Raw genomic sequence first — 8,882 nt, forward strand, 5'->3', positions numbered from 1 at the left:
GGTTTACCACCGCGCTCTAGGTCATTTCACCCAGAATGTCCTTGGTCCTCCTCCATCTCTCCATTTCATCTGCCAGGTGTAGGGATTACACTCCCTTCAGCTCCAACCCCGAATAAATGCTCTCAGATGCCTGGGGCAGAGATGGGCAGGAGGGGGGAGGGGGTCGGAGCCAGGGGTAAGGGGGCATGGCCCTAGGTCATCTGTGTGTGTGTGTGTGTGTGTGTGTGTGTGTGTGTGTGTGTGTGTCTAATTCCAGCCAAAATGCAGATAGATTAAGAGAGAGAGACACGTGGGTTGAGACAGATGCCTTGTCTTGCCACCCGAGAATGTTAAACTACTTATTGTCAATTCACAATATAAACAATATTAAGGGACTTTCTTAAATGTTCCTTATAGTACACTCGTGGCTTGGAAAGATGTGAGGCAATACTTGAAGATTCCTAAACTTATTTCAGTCTCTTCTCCCATTGTGCACCACCCAGATTTCTCCACACAGGTGAGAAATATTGGACTTTTTGACTGGAAATTGAAGGGAATTGTTCATTACTCAGGATATATATTTAAAATCTTTTCAACGATTATAAAATTAATTTAATCTCTCAAATGAGGATTTTTTTCACGTTTCTTCATTTCCAATATTTTTTTTGAGAGTCGGTAATAAAAAGATGGAAAATTGCGCTTAAAATCAAGGAAGTGGAAAAGTTATTTATTACTCCGGCTGCCAGGAGGGGTCTTATTTCTGACATATATTCTATGTTGGTTTATATAGATGCCTCTTCTTATGACTCATTGAAGCGGAATTGGGAGCAAGACATTGGGGAGAGATTTGATGGGGGGGGTGGACTTCTATTTGTGATAAGATTTATCCTAAGATTTATATATCTTGCCAAAATGTTATGATTATGGTTCACCGCTGAAGTACCTTCTGTGAAGATGTGGCTGACTCAGGCTTCCACCTTTCTACCCCAAGAGCAAACTCACATAATGATCTCCACCAAAGGACTGAGACATTTTGGAATATCTGGTCTCCTCTGGTTTTATGTTTTAGGTTTGGGATGTAAAGAAGTGCATATCATGATGCTGTTTGTGGCCCACCCGTCCCGTTTTACTTTTTTTTGTCCTCTTTAACGCCCTTTCGATAATTTATTTTCGTTTTTGTGGGTCTTTCTTTTACTGTCCAAACTCGTTATGAAAAAACAATAAATATATCATAAAATAAGAGAGAGAGACACACACACACACGCCTTATTATTATTGTTGTTGTTATTGTTATTATTGTTATTGTTGTTATTATAATATAATAACACCAATAACAATAATAACAATAATAACAACAACAACAATGTTAATGTTATTATTATAGCTATAATAACATATGAAAACAACAACAACAATAATAATAATAATAATGATAATAATAATAATAATAATATTAGTAGTTATTGTTGTGGTTTTTAGTAGTAGTAGCACTATAGAAGTAGCACTATTTTAGTTCACCCCCAAATATATCTTTCTTTTACACTTTGGCAAAACAAATGGAGATTTTGTTATGACAATAAATTACATTGAAATAGGATAGGGAGAGAATGACAGAGAGAAATGGTATTGTGTGTATACAAGATCTCTCCTGGTGTAGGGGAATCTGGGAGAGACTTTCTCTTCCCATTCTCCACAGTGCCTCCAGAGTCCTGGAGGTTTGTGTGTGCGCTAAGATGGCCACAGAAGGGTGGCACGGAGCGAGCCAGACCTGTCATCAAATAACAATGACTTTTTTTTTTTAGACGCAGCCGCTGATTTCATTTCTATCGGATGAAAACCGCAGAGGTTCCCACGACGTCTTCTAATCGCTCCTCCCATCTCCCGGATCACGGACAGAAAGTGTGCGAGAATCCAAAATGGCCTCCCCTCTCCCTCTCCCTCTCCTTCCTGTCCCCGTCCCCCGACAACTCACAACACACAACACACAACACACCGGCGGCCCAACTGTTTTTTTTGGGGGGGGGGTTTTGCTTCGTGGGGCAGAGCAGTTCATATACAGTGTACAGGAAGTGATTAACAGAAGGAGATGAAAGGCAATGGACAGGATAAACATTCCTCCCCTGGACGCCCCGCAACCCCCCCTCGCCCCCAACCGACCCCCCCGCCCCCCAGGCTACACGGCACCACTTCCTCTCCTCTCAGACTGACTGCTGCCTCCTCCTCCACCACAGCGCAGCGCACACATTGTCACCACATGAGGCCCGGACCCAGCCCGTCTGTGTGTGTGTGTGTGAGAGAGAGAGAGAGAGAGAGAGAGAGAGAGAGAGAGAAAGAGAGAGAGCGAGCGGGAGAGATAGAGAAATAAACTGAGAGCGAGGGGGCTCAGGTGTCTTCTCTTGCCAGCGCGTATTAAAGGCCCGTGCGTTTGAAGCGACGCTGCTCTTTCATCGCGCTGTGACGTCACAGATGCTGATGTGAGCCGGGGCACAGACGCACCGATTCCTCTGGCAGCTTCGGCCGTGGCTAATTTGCCTCATGCTTCTCTCGGCGGGGCACAGCTGTGGCGCTAATGTACTGGCAATGGGAGTTGATTATGTGACCTGCAGATCAGCTACAGGTGTGTGTGTGTGTGTGTGTGTGTGTGTGCGTGTGTGTGTGTGTGGGGGGGGCATTTGTCTAACAATGTCAACACTGGATGCAGAATGTTAATCCTCTTATTAATATGTATGGCATATCGATGCCTATGATAAAAAAAAACACATACAGTACATGTATGTACTGTACGCATGTATGTACAATTTATCTACAAATTAAACAGTCCCATTATATCAGAATATTTTGGCAAAATTTGGGGTTCCCCTCACCCATTCCTCACAGAGTAGACGTAGAGTAGGCCGGTGTTTCCCGACCTTCCTCCTGCCACGGCACACTTTTTAAAATGAAATAATCCCACGGCACACTACAATACCTTGAACCACTGAAAACTGTGGCTATTATTATGACCTACTAATAGTATTTACTTTCAGTGTGAAACTTGAGCTTGTTCTAATGAACGGAGAGCTGGTGTTTGCTGAGTTAGTCCAGCCTTGCTATTTTGATCTTGCAACACAATTTCCATTATTTATCTATTTTGGAGTGGGATTTTAAAAGCTTTCATGGCACGCTAGTGTACTACAGCACTGTAGATGAATAGACCCTTTCTTTTCTGGAAGAAAAGCAGACCTGTTATTTTCCACTACGGGGATATGATATTCGGCGTTGATGTCATCATCAGCTTCCCTTATCAATTGGGTAATCTTCATTATATCGAGGTAAAATAAAATTCTGCTCATGAAAATGTTTACGAACAGCGGGTTTTTTTGCACAGGAGTCATATTTTGAAGGCTTGAATTGGGATTCTTGAGCGCTTGCTCATGCGCACTAGCACTCGCATGTGTCGTATGTGCAAGTGTGATAATTGCGTGCAAGGATATTAGCCCACGTGTTCACCGGAGCCAATGGTACAACCCAAGCTAAATATCTCAACCCACAGGTATGCATTTATGTCCCCGCCGTGGCTTCCCAAAGTGAACAATGTCATTTGATACATTTGAACTATCGATCAAATTGCATCAGTGCTATCAAGTGGCAAAAAATTCTGTGACAGTCAATACCACCAATACATTAACTTATACGAGGAATTTGTCGCGGTGAGGATTGGTGCGTTGCTGTACACACAATTAGTATAAAAACACGGCCTGAAAATAAATAAAGAACAGAAATATCCAAATATATAAAATGTATATCAGAGTATACAAGTGTACAACTATTCACAGGACAAATGATAGGAACTATAGGTATATGAAGTGACTAATACATTATTACGTTGTAATTACTAAATTATTACAGTGTGATTACACTGTTTAAATGTTATATTTTGGGCGGGGGGGGGGGGGATTTTCCAGGGACATTAGGTTCAGCCCCGATCCTCACCGAACTCTTTTAGACGTGTATAACACAGCACAGAGCACGATTCGCCAAAAATGATTAGCCCCTCGCTGGACCACGCCGCCTTCCAAAGAAAACAGCATCTGGTTTGTCTCTCTCTCTCTCTCCACGACGGCGCGAATGCAAAAGGTCAAAAAGAAAACGGAATTTTTGACGGAAGACACTGCCGCCGCCGCCGCCGCCACATGCATTCCTCCAGTCAGAGTGAACGAAAACTCCGTTGGCGTGGCGGCCATTTCTTTTTTTCAAAGCAGTATGCAACCTTTAACTTGGAATTCCAGGTGTAGGAATAGAGATTGGACAGTTGAGGAGCAGGTATGGAAGTCAAGGTATTTACAGTAATATGCAGATCTCTCCAACCCGAATCCACCTCCGCCCTCCTCCCCTTCACCGCCGCCAAACCCCGCTCTCTTCATTCTGGAGTGAAACGTAAGCCCCCCTCCGGCTTCAACGGATGGCAGATCACAGAGCACCCCCAGATCTGAAAGAGACGATTATCCTCAATTGACGACCAAGAAGAGCCGACGCATCGCGCGTGCACGTGCGCGCATGCGTGTGTGTGTGTGTGTGTGTGTGTGGGGGGGGGGGTGTTGATGTGTGTGTTGTGGGTTGGGGGTGGAGGGGGTGAGGGTCTTGGGCTCTCTCTTTTCAGGGAGGGTGGGTGCGGCGTGTGTGTCAACACCCCCCGTAACCCCTACCAACAAATAACAGGACCATACCTGAGTGATCACAGGTGCGTTTTGATTGTGTAGGCACTGTGTGTGTGTGTGTGTTTGTGTGTGTTGATGTGTGTGTTTACGTGTTACTGTGTGTGTGTGTGTGTGTGTGTGTGTGTGTGTATGTCTACAGTATGTGTCTCCGTGAATATGTTTCCTGTCTCTGCATTTGCTGTGTGTATATTTGTGTGTTTGTCCATAAGCATAAGAAAAGAAGGGATCATAAACCCTTCATTTTTGCAGCTTTCTGGTTGCATGAGTGAGTGTGTGTGTGTGTGTGTGTGTGTGTGTGTGTGTGTGTGTGTGTGTGTGTGTGTGTGTGTGTGTGTTTTGTGTCCGTCTGCAATCTGTGTTTATCTGCAAGACGCTGTGTGTGAGAGGAAATTTGTTAAACGCGATCGTTAAATTTGACCATTTGCAGCTTCAGAGGTCTCCATGTATGTCAGACCCTCTGTCCCTAAAACTTAAAAATACTACACGACCTCGTTGCTTATTTTAAGTCCCGGTCCCGGCGTGGATGTCTTTGTGTTGGGTTTGGAGAAGGTTCCAGCGGCCTTTGCTGCGGCCGGCATCAAACTCTGCGAGTCAGACTGGGGTTCAAAAATAGCGAGGACTGTGGACGTGTGGTTTTGCTCTCCCTGTTTCTCTTGGAAGGCTGAGGTCAGAACATATTGCTCATAATCCGCTTCATGTGTACGGCTACACAACGTCAGCCCCGTGTCCTCCGAGCCGGGCGCTTATTCACAGTCAATCAAATATTAGACCGTGTTTACATCGCAGTGATATTGGCCATGGGGAAATAAATTATTGCAGTGTTGTTTTTGTGCGCCTATTCTGATGAAACAAACAAGAATTTCCGTTTGTGTTTCCGCTGGAGCCTTCCATTCAGAAATTGCTTACAAATGAGTCTCATTTGGAATGATAACTACAAAAAAAAAAAAAAAGCACATATGGCTTCCAGTGGAAGGCCTGCGTTTGGCCTCTCTAGCTGCCATTAAAAAACATTTAATCTGATAGAATCATTTGTCTTTGTGTCTGAGTCCAGGCAAGTCCAAGGGCAGCTTCCCGCCATCTAATTGGTCGGGAGGATTATTGACATCATCAGAGGTGAAAGGTCAATCTGGGACAACCTTGCAGGTTCTTTGGTGCCAAGTTCTGCTTGAGAGTTGCCAGGTGTGAAGGCTCTCCTTGTTGTTCTTTGGTCTACGTGAACATCTGCGCCGGACCACTGGCCAGCGTGGAGGAACAGATCCACGCTGAACCTGGCTCTGACTTCTATTCAAACAAGAGGGTAATTTAGAAAAAGTGCTCTTGGGCGGGGAGGGGTATTGGGAACTGTACAACTCTATGCTGTGCGTTGAGGTTTTTTTTTTTTCCCAGAGAGGGAACCGAATGCCTCAAGTAAATCCAGTGGGCTTCGTTCTATCTTTTGGGAAAATAAACGAGTGGGAGGAGTTTAATGGGAGGTGACTGGACAACCCCGGTCCTTTAACTCCTGAAGGTTCTGTTTACCCACAATGCATTTTCGATACAAACAGGCGATATAAATAGCCACACGCTTGTTTACACACACTTGCTAGCTTTAGTTAAAATGGCCCACCTCTGTTCCCTGACCCCTAACGTAAACACGCCATGCTCCTCCGCTTGGTGACCAAAAGGGGTGCAGGTGGTCCACATGGACACCTCTGTATAGGCTTTGACCCGGGTTCACAGGTCAGGCACCTCAAATGACGGCCTTCCTTGCCGCCCCTAATTGCCCTGTTTATTTTTAGTCCGCACAGAGCCATGTTGGGCTATTAAAAGAAACATGAACATGAGGCCGTCTGCTAATTACTGTTGGGCCAGCAGACCCTCACTCTCCCCGATTGCTACCATATGCTAACAACCAGAGGGTAAAGTCTCCCCTGTCACCATCACTGTCTCTCACTTGTTTTGCGCGTAATGCAAAATCCCATAGAAAACTATAAAACTATCCCTTGGGGGAAAATGATACAATGCATTCCATCTTTTTTTCTACATGAATAGATTTGGATTCGAAGAAAGATTGTGTTCTTTTGCCATAGTGCAAATTATACAATGACAATACGGAGGGGGAGGGGATCAAGACAGTGACTGATAAAGTGTCCCCATTATTGCACGGTTACACACAGGGTTTTCTTTTTTTGATTCATTCAATTAGGAAGCGGAGTAAAATGAATAAATCTACAAGAAAAACACACCGTTTTTATTTGCTTTGTTTGGAAAAACGATCGCTCTGGTCTGAGATGCGGATCTCGCCCTCCGCCGTGGAGCACGATGCTCAGGGCAATGGTATGGTCCACTTTAGGGGTGTCAGAAATCATATTACGACATTCTTCCAGGCATGAATATGGGAAATATATTGTAATGTTCACGATTACAGGTAAGAAGGATATATAAATGTTTTGACCCCCCCCCCCCCCCCCCCCCCCCCCGACCTGTTGTTTTTACCTCTTTTGGGAGGGTCCGAGTCTTAATCAGGGTGTCCGACCCCCTCAATCCCCCCCATAATTCGAACTATGTCTAATGCTTTAGACCTGTTTACAAAACATGAAAGAGTAGCTCTTGTAGCACCAAGCCTAACATATTCAATGGACACATGGAGGTAAACAACAAAGCAGATAGTTACTTCAGGGCTGTTGCTGGGGACTATCAGCGAATCTGGTTAGAATGTTTGAGGAAGCACTAAGTAATTGGGTCGATTTGGGCCTATTTGTGGTCAAAGGGATGTTGAAATAAAGCAGCCGAGGAGGCCATGTTGTCTGAGTTGCAAAGTTTACAAAAGGTTTGATTGCAGTCGGAAGCCGGTCTTCGGGATAAGCGGACAGGCCTGCACAAAGAGAATATGCACTAATGTTTGGTCTTTGGAAAGTGTTAGAGGCGTTACTGACATTTGATACGACAATTAGAGGTCTGTTCAAAAATTTGCGCTGGAAAAGATTTTAGATGTTGTGAAGGCACCAGACAACTTTGGCGAGCAGTGACACACTTACGAAATGATTGATATTACAAAACCAAGTATTTCTCTGAAGGTGAAAGCAAAAAAAGCGATTGAGTGAAAACAACAACCACAGAATGAATCCTCTTAATTCACAGATATCCACTTCCGTGTTGTTGCCGGGCATATTATCTCTGCTCTGCAAACGATATGGGAAAACCGTCACATTCGCTCAACTCCCAAGACTCTGTTGGGGCTGTTAGGTAAGTCATCTTTCAGGGAGCGCTTCCGGATGACAACTGCCGTTTGGTCGTTACACGTGTGTGTCAGCCGAGCGGTCGGACCTGTCAGGGAGGTGTCTGGTTATTGTCAGGTACCGCCGGCCCACCCGCCGAGCTCTGCCCCGATGTATTAGGTTTCCACGCCTCCTGTCGATGCACAAAAACCTGCAGCTTCCTGGGGCTATCAATGACTTGCCGGCTTGGAACAAATAGGTAGATTCGCGAGAGAGCAATGGGTTAGCTATGATTACTTTTTTCGGATTTGCTAACAAAGGAAATAAATACAGCTCCAACGGTTAAAATGCCGATCTTATTCATGGACAATCCCCAAAATAAATGCCCCGAGACCAGCCTGGATCTGGTCATTTTGAGAAATATTGGTCCTGACTGATCGTTTATTGAACGTGATAATGCTTTCTCCCTGGACAGGCGGTCCTGCACCTGGACTCTATAAAAGCAGACACTGTGCACCGTGTTGCATCTCATGCACCACACTAAATACTCGGTTAAACTGCTGTAGGGTGCCAAGCTGGTAAATGAGGAGGCTATCGAACCTCCTTGGCAAAAACGAAAAAGTTCCCGATCTGTAATTAAAATGTTTTTGAAGGGTGGTCACGGGATGGGCTACACATTTATCCTTGAAAAAGAGTGGACAACATAAAAGATAAAGATTATTCCTACACTGCATGTTCTACGACGCTGTGACCCACCTACGCTCTAATCGCCTCGCTCAGCCATCAGTCACCGCTTCCTTCCCGACCTTAAAAAGCTTGATTTGGAGTGTGATAGGAGTGTTAGGGCTAGTTATTACCCTGTTACCACTCTGTTATTGCCCTGCCCCAGGCGCAGCCCCCCACTCACCCCCACCCAAACCACGGAGGCAACATCCTCAAACCCCCCCCCCCCCCCTTCCTCCAACCACCACCACCGCCTCCTTTACTGGTCATTTTGAGAATTCACATT

The sequence above is a fragment of the Zeus faber genome, assembly GCF_960531495.2.
Source record: "Zeus faber genome assembly, chromosome: 20".
Taxonomy (NCBI): Eukaryota; Metazoa; Chordata; class Actinopteri; order Zeiformes; family Zeidae; genus Zeus; species Zeus faber.